This window comes from Danio rerio, chromosome 24 (genome assembly GCF_052040795.2).
Source record: "Danio rerio strain M-AB ecotype USA chromosome 24, GRCz13ab, whole genome shotgun sequence".
Lineage (NCBI taxonomy): Eukaryota > Metazoa > Chordata > Actinopteri > Cypriniformes > Danionidae > Danio > Danio rerio.
The window spans coordinates 43,155,001-43,170,000 of NC_141044.1; the positions used below are offsets into that span (position 1 = coordinate 43,155,001).

At 37.1% G+C, this 15,000-nt stretch overlaps 2 protein-coding genes across 4 annotated transcripts in view; both read left to right on the plus strand.

The window, feature by feature from the left end:
- katnip (katanin interacting protein) overlaps positions 1-15,000 on the plus strand; it is a 1,410,884-nt gene that overhangs the window by 713,040 nt on the left and 682,844 nt on the right. The window contains exon 12 of the transcript XR_015525276.1: positions 1,628-1,803. The gene's annotated coding sequence lies outside the window, so the exon portion shown is untranslated. The remainder of the gene's footprint in view (positions 1-1,627; positions 1,804-15,000) is intronic.
- kcnh2b (potassium voltage-gated channel, subfamily H (eag-related), member 2b) overlaps positions 1-15,000 on the plus strand; it is a 322,770-nt gene that overhangs the window by 68,690 nt on the left and 239,080 nt on the right. The window lies entirely within an intron of this gene.

Consider the following 15,000-nt stretch of genomic DNA (forward strand, 5'->3'; position numbering starts at 1 on the left):
CCTCGTCGAAAAGTGTCGAAACACGGCGTGCACACGACAGCTGAAAGTATCACACACCAGGGGCCTCATGTACGAAGACTTGCGTGGAAATCATACTAAAACATTGCGTACGCACAAAGCTGTAAATGTGCGTACGCAGAAATTCAAATGTATGAAACACTGCGTACGCCGAATCTCACGCATATACTGAGCGCAACATGCACGAGCACAACTTTTTTTGTAGTGGGGAGAGATTAGCTGATGCGGTTAACACAGTTGGGTCTGAACATCGCACTGTGGATTAAAAAAGAAATCGTGAGATCTATAGGTGTAAAATTGTATAGTGGTTTTGACAGCCTAAGCGGCGCAGCTCGCTAAACCCATGGTAACATGTGTTGTAAAAAAATAAATGAGATGAAAAGAGAGGAGAAGAACCCAGTCCAGGAGACTCGGAACAAGCAGAATTCCTTTATTGAGACGTGTTGGTTAATCTGCAGTCATACAGCGTCTTCAAGATGTTCAATATGTCTGCAAGAGCCTACTAGAGGTCCGCAGTCTGCAAGTTCTTTCACAAGTCTCCAAATAGTCTGAATTAGTCTGAATTAAGACAAAGATTTCATGGCTATATTGTGTTCTTAGGAGGAGGGGATATGGCTAAACAAAGTATGCAAATTAAGCGTTGTGGTCGGCAGGGTAAACTGCTTTTTCAGGCCTAATCTCATCTTGTTCTGGAGACAGAAACCGCCTGACCATTTGATCGAAAAGAGAAAAACAATAGACACCCCATGCTGTGAAACTGACAATTTGCATTACATTGGCTTAGCCTGTTATCAGAAAGACAAAAGGTTAATGTCCTTCCTAGCTGGGATGTTAATGAAATTATATAATTAAAAACCAGAGAATATAACTTTTCAGTTATACGTAGATTATTGTTAATTTGAAATTAGATGATAAAAATTTTTATTTCCACACATGTTTCAATATGTTCTAGCATGAACTCGGTTCGAATCCAGCGGCCGATGAACTCATTCTTTTATCAGATTTTTCCTATATACTCTTTATCATGAGAAAGACAAGTAGTAATCATTAACAAGTCTGTGCATCATATTTAATTTGCAGATTTATTGAATGGAAATGTTTCTGATTCACGTATGCCAGTTCATCCTCAGCTCAGGGTGCCTTTATAGCAATGTGTTTGCAGTAGATTGCTCCGATTACATTGGGAAAACCGGCGCCCGCTGCAAATTGCACTTTAATGTTTGGATGGTCAACTGTATGGTACGGAAACCTTATATACTAGACATGCGGATGAACCCGTCTCATACAGCTGAGAAGACACTTTGTAGAGTGCAATTTAACACAACAGCCTCTAGGAGTCGGCAATTGAAATAAAACAGACACGCACAAAAAATGTGCGTACGCCAGCCATGAAGCTGCCGTGGAGCTACGCACATTCCCACGTTCAGTTCATCGTTAGTAAATCCAAACGTGAGCGATTCTGAGCGTGAAACCTGCAAAGTTTTTGTGCGTACGCAGCGTTGATACATGAGACCCCTGATGCACACATTCGCATGGTATTTAAAATGAAACTATTCAGATGGCGCTCTGTGGCGAGGCAGAAATATGAAGTGTCCTAAAAAATCACCAGGGGCCTCATGTATGAAGTCTTGCGTGGAAATCACACTAAAACATTGCGTACACACAAAGCTGTAAATGTGCGTACGCAGAAAAAAATTCAGATGTATGAAACACTGCGTACGCCGAATCTCACGCATATTCTCTTGTACATCTGAATGAACGTGAAACTGAGCGCAACATGCACGAGCACAAAACCCCTCCCTGCCTCCTCCCCCGTTTGAATATGCTAATGGCAAAACCCAACGAAAAAGCAAGCAAAAAGAGAAACTTTGAACAGAATGTGAATTAAAGGTGCTGCTTTCGTAGGTAGACCGGAGAAAAGCGGTGTTATTTGCAAATTTGTCCTCCGGAATTAACAACAAAAGAAAAAAAAATTGAATGGGAGAGTTTAGCTGATGCGGTTAACACAGTTGAGTCTGAACATGGCACTGTGGAGTTAAAAGAGAAATAGTGTGATTTATAGATGTAAAATGTTGCAATACCCTTAACAGTCTCAGTGGCGTATCTGGTAAAATGCATGTCATCATTTTTTGACACGTTCGAGCATGAACTCGGTTCGAATCCAGCGTCAGATGAACTCTTTCTTCTTTTTTCCCCGCTACATTTCAGATTTTGTCAACTATTTATCAAGAGAAAGACAAGTAGGAATCATTAATAAGTTTGTGCATCATATTTTATTTGCACATTTATTGAATGGAAATGTTTCTGATTCACGTATGCAAATTCATCTTCAGATAGTGTCTTTATAGCAATGTGTGTGCGGTAGATTGCTCAGATTACATTGGGAAAACAGGCGACCGCTGCAAATTGTGCTTTAATGTTCAGCTGGTCAACTGTATGGTATGGAAACCTTATATACAAGGATCAGACACTTTGTAGAGAGGAATTTAACACAACTGCCTCTAGGTGTCGCTAATGGAATTAAAACAGACACACACAAAAAATGTGCGTGAGCCAGCCCTAAAGCTGCCGTGGAGCTGCGCACATTCCCACGTTCAGTTCATTGTTAGTAAATCCAAACGTGAGCGATTCTGAGCGTGAAACCTGGCGTACACAGTTTTTGTGCGTACGCAGCGTTGATACATAAGGCCCCAGGTGACCCTAAAACTAATTTAATAACTTTTTTGAGTTGTGAATATGTCATCATGACTTACTGGAGGTGGTGTTTCAGAAGTTTTTGTGGATCTGACATAATTTGATCCTTTGTTTTTATTAACATTTACATTTGCACTCAGCAGCTACTCAAAATAAACACCAGTCTGTCAGAAATCACACTGCATGTCATGTGACTTAACCAAAGCACATCATTGGCTACTTGAAGGTTTTCTCATTCTAACAAAAATTGAATGTTGGTCTTTAAGAAACAGTGGCAGGGAAATTAACTCAAGTATCATGTTGCCATATGGTGACACCGTGCAGTAAAGGGATAAATTCAGCCCCAATAAATAGTGTGCAACCATTGACCTTAAAGTTGTAAATCCATTATTTTCAGTGTAGCTGGTTTGTCAAAGCAGGGAGAACACTCAGTATTCACATTTGTGTTAAGTGAAGTTTATTCATAAACTAATTTCCAGAGGATCACGTGCTTATGATTTATCACGGCCAGTCTCGCATTTGCTAATCACTATCTTCCAATCATATGAGCCCTAAGCTACTATAAATAGCCTCAGTTTTCAGTTCACTTTATCTTCGTTTGGAAGAAACCCCCCTACTCCCCTATTCTCCGCCTTTACCTGTGATTGGGCGGCACGGCGGCCCAGTGGTTAGCACTGTGAGCCACACAGCAAGAACACTGCCGGCCCTGGTTCCACAGGACCGGTGGGTGTTTCTGTGAGGAGTTTGTATGTCCTCCCCGTGTCCGCGTGGGTTTTCCCCGGGTTCTCCGGTTTCCTCCCACCATCCAAAGACATTCAACATGCATAACAATCAAGCTTGCGTTCCCTTAGCTACAGCGGCAGGGGAGTTCTGAGATCCACCGAGCTCAGGCTCCCCTCTTGCTCTGCCAACGGGAGGAAGCCCCGGGCTCGAGGAGCCCTTGAGCTCGGGGCTCTCTCCCGGGACAGCATGCCAAACAAGCTTTGGTAAATCATCAGCTAAGTGTGAACTCTTGAAAAAAGACACAGGTGCATACGGAGAGGAGGTTTGTTCAAATCACATACATAACAAGCACTTACTTACTCTCCTAAAGTGACTTACTCCGCTAGGATGTATTGTGTGGTTGCTAAAGCATTGCATACTAATTTGAGTTGAAAGGAAACCACACGGGCCGCAGTTTCATCATCCGGCAGGTGAAGATTGTAGTGGTTTGTTGAAATCACTAACCCGAGGAGCGACCCGTAGCAAACAGCACTAATGAAGATCAAAGAGCCAGAGAGCACTAGCGGAGCGAGCTGGAGAGCAAAGGGAGGAAATTGAAGAAGTAATAGAGAAAGGTTACGGCTTTAAGAGGATGTAGTTCAGCACAAATGAAAGTGCTGCCTGATGGTATTAGTGTGGAGATCAGCGCTGCTTTGTGTTACATCCCAATCCGGTCATTCCCAAACAAGTCACGAATCGTGTAGCAGCATGAGAACAGGTCCTGCACGGCCCGTATCCCTCCAACTGTGCCCTGGATTCACATTCGCACACTTTTGAAATGCAAGTGTGTGTTGAAAAGTTGCTGGCAGTGCTGTGTGGACAGCCGGTATCTGGCCTGAATGCTTTCAGTGCACAGAGACAACGAGCATTGAGTGAGTGTCTGTATTCATGCATTAATGTCTGCCCGCGCTGCTCATGTTGTCCTCCAGCCAAAACTGATCTGAGAGAGATGAGAATAGTGAGAGTCTGCATCAATGCTAGTTATAACTTTTTTCTATCACCCGCTGGTTTTTATTCAATAACTGTGCAGGGGTGCGTTTTCCAAACAACAATGTAACTCGCAGCTGAACTATCATAGTATGATGCATCGTTTGTAAAAAAGAAATAAGTACTGATGCTCTAAACAGTGTGGAGTAACTACTTTTTAGAGAAGAACCCCATCATCTCTTTGTGCAAATTATATTATTTTACACGCACATGCATCTAAAATAAAATCCAATATTAGATTTAATAAATGCATGCACTCGCTTTCCATATTAACTGAAATGTATATGTGAATAGCACATAGGGCCTGTGTCTGCTTTACCAATATCATTGAGAAGTTCAACATTCCATATTCTATTACAAAACATATCACTTACAAAAGCTAACACGTATTCTAATGTCATATAAAGCATATAAATAAAGAAATAACGAGGCTATTTATTATACAATGAAATGTAATATTTATTATTTATTAGAAATGAAAAAATATATACTTTAATAATAATATTAATGATGATGATAATGATGATGATTATTATTATTATTAAGAAGGATATTGTTTTTATTTTATTTTTTTTTTTTTGTCAAGTCTACTTGACACATGTAAACCACTGCAGAAAGTTCTGACCAGCCGGCCCGTGTCATATACAGTACAGATACTTATTAAATAACCCACTCTAAATTAAAAGCATTACGTATGCTGTGTTTTGTTTTCACATGCTTTGGAGACATAAATTCTGCTTTTAAATAAGAGGTCACCTATTGCTTATACCATGAGGATGTGTTCAAAATGACATCAATGTTTTTAAAGTGCACTGCGAGGGGAGCACAATTGTCAACATGAAGATTGCTAAAACTAAACTTTAAAAGTACTTTGAAAGCAAATTACACCCAAGACAGATGACTTTAATGCTTTTTAATTTTTAATGTTTCCAACTTTAAATTTTAGAATGCTCTAAATCAATAGGGCATAGGGGGGATAAGTGGGAATAGAACACACCCAGGAACTACAGCTCCAGAGCTGTAGTAGCGAGTGCTCAAGTTTGCGACGCAGTTTGCCAATGTTCGTTGGGAGTGACAGATTCGGGAAACACCAAATCAACAAACTATGTTTGTAATGACAGAACTTGCGACCTAAGTTGGCTAACGATGGTTTTGGGAAACTCACCCAAGAATAGTAACCGATTGAAGAACAATAAGAGTCTGCTCAAACATTATGAAGGAAAGCAAGCGTGCAGCTGCTGAATGTTACTTACTGATTTCACCTTTAACTTTTAGGTTTTGTTATATGGATATGTGTGTATGCATGTATATGTATGCAGAGGTTTACATATTTGTATATTAATATGTGCATAAATATATGTATGTATTTGTAAATTGTACTATAGGCTACTTGTATACATGTGTAATTTAATCGGCCCTAGGGGGCAAATAAAATACTAACTAACTAACTAACTAACTAGCATAAAATGAACTGTATTTACTGTAAGCATGAAATCAAAATAGACACAGTCCTTTTGTACTGATGTGAGGGTTTTCGGCAGTGTGTGGTAGACCATAAATAGACATAATGATGGGAAAAGTGAAATTAAAAATGATTCCTATATGGCTCCTTTTTTATATCAATCACTATTCAATATTAAACAGCTGCTATGAAACGGGGAAGATCTGTTTAGATTTATTACCTGGTGGAATTAATTGTATTATTGTTTTAGCATTGAGTGAGTGTCAGTGTTCATGCATTAATGTCTGCCTGTGCTGCTCATGTTGTCCTCCAGCGAGGTCTGATATGAGAGACAGTCTGATGAGAATAGTCTGCATCAATGCTAGTAATAACTTTTTCTATCCCCTGCTGGTTTTGTTCAATAACTGTGCAGAACAGGAACCGATTGAAGAACAATGTAAGAGTCTGCTCAAATTATAGAGCAGCCTATCCGATCACTTAACACTGTATGTGACCAACAGGCAGAACTTGAAGCAACTTTTATTCCTAGAGCGTGCAGCTGCTGAATGTCAATTACTGATTTTACCTTTATCTTAAGTTTTCTTAAATATGTATGTGTGTTTGCATGTATGCAAAGGTTTACATATTTATATATTAATATGTGCGTTGATATATGTATGTATTTTGTAAAGTAATCTTTGTAGAGATGCAATATTTAGTAGAATAATTGTAAAATTTTATTTATTTTACTACTACTACTACTAATAGTAATAATAATCATAATATTTATCTCTATTTAAAATCAATCTTAATTACAACCCAATTTAAACACATCTAACCTATTTGTAAAGTGCAAAAATTAAATGTTTATCAGAGTAATTTGTATTTTGAAATCATACCTGTTACCACTGACTTTCAAGAAATTAATTTTACTCTAGAAAATTGAACGCCTGCAATTGGACCACTGCATGGAATTATTGATGCTTAATTATTAATGTTTGTGACCCCCAGCAGTCATCTATAGACCCTCTATTACTACTACTACTACTACTAATAATAATAATAATGAAAATAATAATAATGATGATAATAATTATAATACTAACAATAGAGCGAAGCAGTGGCGCAGTAGGTAGTGCTGTTGCCTCAATAAGAAGGTCGCTGGATCGCCGGTTCGACCCTCTGCTCAGTTAACGTTTCTGTGTGGAGTTTGCATGTTCTCCCTGTGTTCGCATGGGTTTCCTCCGGGTGCTCCGGTTTCCCCCACAGTCCAAACACATGCGGTACAGGTGAATTGGGTAGGCTAAATTGTCCATAATGTGTGTGTGTGTGTGTGTGTGTGTGTGTGTGTGTGTGTGTGTGTGTGTGTGTGTGTGTGTGTGTGTGTGTGTGTGTGTGTGTGTGTGTGTGTGTGTGTGTGTGTGTGTGTGTGTGTGGATGTTTCCCAGAGAAGGGTTGCGGCTGGAAGGGCATCTGCTGAGTAAAAACTTGCTGGATAAGTTGGCGGTTCATTCTGCTGTGGCGACCCCGGATTAATAAAGGGACTAAGCCGACAAGAAAATGAATGAATGAATAATAACAGTAATAATAACAATAATAATTCAAATTTATATATCCCTTTAACATATTAAATTATTATTAGTAGTATTATTATTATTGTCATCATCATCATCATCATCATCATCATTGTTAGTAGTATTAGTAATAGTAATAGTACAATTAGCAATATATAATAAACAAACAAACAAATATTGAATAACTAATAAATAAATAAATAAAATTTCACAATTATTACTACGTATCATCATAATCATTCTATGTATCATTCTCATTATGAAAATATATACATTTTTCACGATTAATATTTTATAATTTATTTAATTTAATTTAAATGTAATAATATTATGTTAAAGGGAAATATAAATGTTTACACCTTATATTAAATAAAGTATCAAATATATTAATTGTGAAAAATGTATACATTTTGAAAATGATAATATAATATGATAATGATACATAGACTGATTATGATGATACATAGTAATAATTGTGAAATTTTATTTATTTATTAATTATTTGTTTATTTATTGATTTATATATTGTTAATTCTACTACTACTATTATTACCAATACTACTAACAATGATAATGATGATGATGATGATGATGATGATGATGATGATGATGATAATAATAATAATAATAATAATAATAATAATAATAATAGCAATAATAATAATCTCGACTTCATAAAGCTATTTTAAAGAACGTCTCGGAATATTTATTTTTCCTCATAATTGTATTTCTCTTCACGTAACGTTAATGCACTGCCATTTCTGTTGCTGGTTGATACCTCATGGTGCTGGTTGGACCGCTGCATGGAATTATTGATGTTAAATTATTGATGTCTATGACCCCAGCAGTCATCCGTAGACCCTCGAGTCGGCAGAGACCTGCTGATCAAACAGGTGTCGAGCAGGCCTTCACTGGCTCTCCTCAATTATTTATCTGGCCTTTCACTTCTCTAGTATATGCTGCTCATTACAATGCACTGAATGTTTCATCATAATGGCTCAGTTTCACCGCACATCACGGGGCAGTACACTAATCCCCGGTGACACGCACTTATTCCCGATCAATACAAGATGTAAGACCTTAACCAACTCATCAGATGCTTTCATTAAAAAAGATCAAATTCCAGACAGGGAAGGTCAAATGTCTCGGCCTGGAGAAGTTCATAAATGTTATATTTCTACTACCAGGGTCGAAAACACTTGATCTAGGGGACAGAATGTGGTGCTGAGTGTCACAGGTCAGTGTAAAAAGGATAGTTCTCACGAACTAAATGCCAGTGTACTCAGTATTTACTCTCCATCAAGTGGTTGTAAACTTCGATGAGTTTCTTTCTGCTGTTAAACATTCATTCATTCATTTTAATACAGCTTAGTCCCTTTATTCATCAGGGGTTGCCACAGTGGAATGAACCACCAACTATTCCAGCATATCTTTTACACACCGGATGCCCTTCCAGCTGCAACCCAGTTCTGGGAAACACCCATACACACTCATTCTCTCTCTCTCTCTCTCACACACACACACACACACACACACACACACACACACACACAAACACACACTACAGCCAGTTTAGTTCATTAATTGCCCTATGGCGCATGTGTTTGGATTGTGGGGAAAACCGGAGCACCCGGAGGAAACCCACGCCAACACAGGGAGAACATGCAAACTGCCAATGCCAACTGACCCGGCCGGGACTTGAACCAGTGACCTTCTTGCTGTGAGGCAACAGTGCTAATCACTGTTGAACATTAAAGAAGATATTTTGAAGAATGCTGAAGTGACCACTGACTTCAAAAATAGAAAAAAGAAATACTATTGAAGTGGATGCTTGCAGGTTTTGTTCAGTTTTCAGTTTCCTTTTATTTTTGTCATTCAAAACATCACAAGAAATTGTAATGCAGAAAGAAATTACGTTGCATCAGACCCAACAAGAACATAAAAAAACATCAGACAGTATAAAAACCTAACATAATGAGTACGCTTTTATAATTTCATAAATATGTAAAAGTATAGTTATATAAAAAAAAAAAACAATTTAAAAAAATCACAGAAGGGAATAAATGAATATTTAAATAACTATTGTTTGTAGTTATAATATTAACAATTTCTGCCAGTTTAACTATTTATTGATTTATTATTACATACTAGCTATCAATAGTATTTAAGATATGGAAGTCGATATTATTAAAAAGTCTTATAATGACAGTATAAAAATTATCACAAAACTGCCATGATTTGCTCCAAGTGCTGGTTTTTAGCATTCTTCAAAATATATTCTTTAAAAAAGAATTTGATGACTTTTCACCATTATTTGGAAAAGAGAGTAGAGGTTGCAGACAGGAAAGTGTTGGGAGCAGAGAGAGGGGAAGGGTCTGCAAAGGACCTCGAGCCGGGAATCGAACTCGGGTTGTCGTGAGCACCATGGTGCTATATGTCGGCGCACTTAACCACTAGGCTATTGGCGCCGACCAAAATATATTAATTTGTGTTTTACAGAAAAAAAAATCATAAAGGTTTGAGAAAAGTCAAGGGTGAGAAAATAATGACAGAACTTTTTGAAAGAGCTATTCAAGTTCCGTATTATGAGGTAAAATGTGTAATTTGTGCGTGGAACTAGTGTAACAATGAATGTTTTCATTTTGTTAAACATACTATTTGTGCTCATTCAGACTGAAAGGCACAGCCAATGATAAGAGTTTGAGGAGGAGCTATTTATTTGCCTAACCCAGTGGTTCTCAAACTCTGGTACGTGTACCACTAGTAGTACATGGGCTTACTTCTAGTGGTACGCGGAGGAATCAAATATGTCATATGTACATACATATATATAAAAAAAAATAAATTAAAAATGATAATATATGAATATGATGATAAAGCCTATATTTCCAGGTTTACTGGATACTTTTTGTATCCAGTAAATGTGATTCTTTACATTTAAGTACAGGAGTTTTATTTATTTATTTATTTTTTATTTTACTTTAAGAACAGTAACCTATCCTTTTTAACTTTTAAAAACACATTTTAATTTAAATGTTGACATTTTTAGTTTTTTTTTTTTTTTTTACGTATAAGTACAGTTCAGTGTTAATGTTCAAACAATTTATAATGTTTAAAGTGGCTGACAATAATACTCTTAATAATAAAAATGAATCTGCCTTGTTTTATAACTGTACAGAGCTGAAGCTGCTTTACTGATCCCACTACGCTACTGTATTTCAATACTGCTCATTATGGTGGTACTCAGAGACTATATTATTTGAGGTGGTACTTGATGAAAAAATGTTGAGAACTGCTGGCCTTACCAATCACAGAATTTTAATATACTTATATTTACCTGATCACAATTATTTATTTACTTGTGTTTTAATTGGTAGCAAACTTCTTAAACATATAACACTTAACATATTTAATTAACATGAAATTGGGAATTTGAAAGATTAAAATACTTTTTTTTTTTTTTTTGCAAAAAATAATAATTATTACATAATGGAAAATGTTTTAATGTGACACATTTGATTCTGTTACTAATTATTGTTTAGCTTTTTTAACCCACTAAGGCTGCTTTCACACCTGTGAATCGATTCAGTTGTTCTGAAACAGAGATTACAATTGTTACATTGTTGCTCTTTGCTCTTGGAGCGGTTCACTTTCACATTGCAAAGTTTCTAATCGGACCAAAAGAGCTAAAACAAGTCACGTATGAGTAAATTCTCCTCACATTGGTCAGAGTGTCAGGGTTTATTTTGCAGCGTCCCGCTCAGCTGTCAGGAGAGGTGGTGATTTGGTGGTGATTGACAGGGTGTGTGCGCGCAACGTGTCTGAGGAGAGATGCGGTGGGGAGGGGTGAGAAGGGTGTGCGACGATGCCTATTTGAGGACCGGGAGGAAGACGCGAGATTACCGGGAGATCATCACTCGTTTGCGGGCATCCGGAGACTCTCGAAACTTCCCGCCCTACTCATAATTCTCTCTTCATATAGCCGTAAGCCTATTACATATCCATAAAACACTGTGATATAACCGCGCTCTGATCGGATCGCTTTCTCACTGCTCCAGGCTTCGTTTCAATCGAGCCGAGACCACCTCATTCAAGCGATCTCGAAGCGATTACTTTGGCGCGGAACAAAGCGCGATTGCCCTGTTCACATATGCCAAACGAACCGCGCTAACTGGGCAAACGAGACACGTTCCGAAACAAAAGCGTAGGTGTGAAAGCACCCTAACAGCCACTCATAACATTTTAACCACTTTGTGTTTCAGCTCGAGATGAGCTCAATGCAGTCTCAACATTGCATGTGTAAAACACAATTTTATGTATTTTCGTCACATTATTGTTTCACTGAAATTTCACAGTAACAGATTTGACAAATGGTTAATTCCCGCCAGATCAAGTGAACATCTTTTGAAGTCTGTAAGCGGCAGTTCTGTGGGCGCAAATGCCTTGTTGAAGCCAGAGGTCAGAAGAGAATGGTCAGACTGGTTAATAAGTTAGCGGTTCATTCCGCTGTGGTGACCCCAAATAAATAAAGGGACTAATCCAAAGGAAATTGAATGAACGATGAATGTTTTTAAAAAATAATAGGAAGGAAAATATACTTGCAATCCCAAGTTTAGCATGCAAAAATCAAAAGTCTGTCCCGTAGATCATCCGCCATCATGATTACGTTTATCAGCAGAATGCATGAAATTGCAGTAAACTCGTGTGTATTATCTTTTGCATATCATCCACGCATGAGAGCATGTGCCACATCTGTCATCGCAGGTTAAGTGTGTTGTGTAGGATGCACCATTGAGCGCTTTATGAAGCTAATTGCTTTAATCGGGACACCAGGTGTATGTTGAGTTCATGACCACAGCGCTTCACATATGGTGCCCGCCACACGCCACTGCATGCTGACCTGATGACAGACTGTGTGTGTTGTCATGGCCACTTCAGCTCTGCACAATATATCATTTCAGCATCGATACTGCAATGCGATCATTCCCAATAGGATAAACAGTGTCTACATTTGTTCTTGTTAGTAAATGCAAAACTAATGCTGCCTTATTGTAAATTGTTACCAATTAAATTTATAAGTTGACACTTAAGAGGACTGGTTTTGTTGTCCAGGGGCATTAACAGTATGTGAATATCAGTTTCCTGTCATTCGCTCATCCACTTCCTTGTGGTTCTCATTGCAGTCTTTGGCAGCATGTATTATTGTGTAGGTGTAACTCTGGCCCGTCTGGATTTGGTGTCTATAGATACTGAGCAGTATCCGATGACAGGGTTTCATCTCCTTAATGACTCCAGCGCATCCACTCTAAGCACAAACCCTAAACAGCTCCTCTCACGACTGCATCCAGGGGGAAAACCAGCAACCCAATAACACCTCAGCAAGGGCATTGCAGTTTAGCTTTTTTATTTTTTATTTTATTTTATTTTATTTTATTTTATTTTATTTTATTTTATTTTATTTTATTTTTCATTTCATTTCATTTCTATTTTATTTCATTTCTGTTTTATTTATTTATTTATTTATTTATTTATTTATTTATTTATTTATTTATTTATTTATTTATTTATTTTTTATTTATTTTTATTTTTTTGTTTGTTTATTTTATTTATTTATGTATTTTATTTATTTGTTTGTTTTTTTGTTTCATGGTCAACATGCAGTGGCTTGATTGATTGATTGATTGATTGATTGATTGATTGATTATTTGTCTGCATAATATATGACATCAGCAAACTACAACATTAGTTCTGAATTATCATTCATCAACACTACCCTAATAATCACTTCCCTTCCTTTAAAAAAAAAAAAACTTTTAGTTTTCTTTGACTAAAATAACCATGCACTTCAGCAAATTTCTTTTTTGGCTATTACAAGAATAAAAAGCGTAGTATATAGAGATACATATGTATATTAAAAACATATATTAGAAATATTAGAAAACTTTTAAACTGTGACAACATTTACCTTTTTATTATTTAATTTTTTTTTTTGACCAACAGTTTAAGTTTTGTTTTTCTGTTTGCTAAAATAACCATGCACCTCAGCATGTTAGGATCTTTATCTTCCGTTTGTCTGTGCGTTTGGAAGAAACGAAGGATAGCCAGGTGTTTGTGGGTCACCCCGAAATAAATGCAATTAACCACTTTTTGTGGGAGTAACTCAATATTGTAATGCCTTACTTTCAAATGTAGAAAGTAATCCATGTAAGAAATGAAGTAAGGTCAGGACTGTGTGGGTCAAATCCTGTGGTTACACCCAGAGTCATTATGTAACTCCAGCTCCGGGTCTGAAACCCACAACTAAGCATCAAGCCTCCCTCAGGCCTGAGTGGCGCAGGGTTACGGTTTCTCCTAATTGCTTTTACCCACTGCTCGCTGTCTTGCTGTTTCGTGTTATATTGTTTGTTTGTTTGTTTGTATTATTACATTTTCTGCATGATACATGAAATCCATAAAATACAACATATACATTTTGAATTATTATTCAATAACGCTACCCTAATAAACACTTTCCCCCCTTCAACAATGCATAAGGGCACTTCACATGAATGGAAGAAACAGAATAAATTAATTTAATGAATATAAAAAAATTACAATAAAAAAAGTGAAGAAAAAATAAACACCTTCAGGAACTGAATTAAATTAAATCAATAATTAAAAAATCTTGAATTAATTATATTGCAATAAAATATGTCTATGCAAAAGTAATGCACTGCACTTCTTACAATAAAAAGTAACTAAGCAATGCAACTAGGGGGAGTAACTCTATATTGCATTACTTTTCCCAACAATGATGACCATGCTTAAGTTGTTTTTATTTAATTTAATATCATGTTATCTAAAATAACCATGCACTTCAGCATGTTAGGATCTTTGTCTTCCCTTTGTCTGTGCATTTGTAATAACTAAAGTAAAGCCAGAAGTGTGTGGGTCTCCCCGAATCCTGCGGTTACACCCAGAGTCATTGTGTAACTCCAGCTCCGGGTCTGAAACCCACAACCGAGCATCAAGCCTCCCTCAGGCCTGAGCGGCGCAGGGTTACGGTTTCTCCTAATTGCTTTTACCCACTGCTCGCTGTCTTGCTGTTTCACCTGGCTGGAGATCCCCATTCATTTTTAATTCCTCACTCTAATCTCATTTGGCCGGGTGGCTACGGGTTACAATTAGTTTAGAGAAATCAGCAAAACCACCGAGGTACTTTACCATTCACTCGTGCATTGCGGAAGATGCTAAAGCAAGTGCGTTGCCATGGTTTTTCAAATGGATTTGGCATTTAGGACAAGCTGTTTTTTGGGGGGGTTTTTGAAGAAAGCGAATTGTTGGAAATGTTACTATTTGGTGCTGGAATAGTGATGATGTGTTGAACAGGTGACACAGAAATGTACTATAGATGTTAATTCTCTTTTAATATATTCCAGTGATTTGTTACTGATCATTTTGTTTTGATTTGGTTTTTTTTGGGTCACACTTTATTTTAATGTACAATTCTCACTATTATCAAACTATTAACATGCCATTAACTAA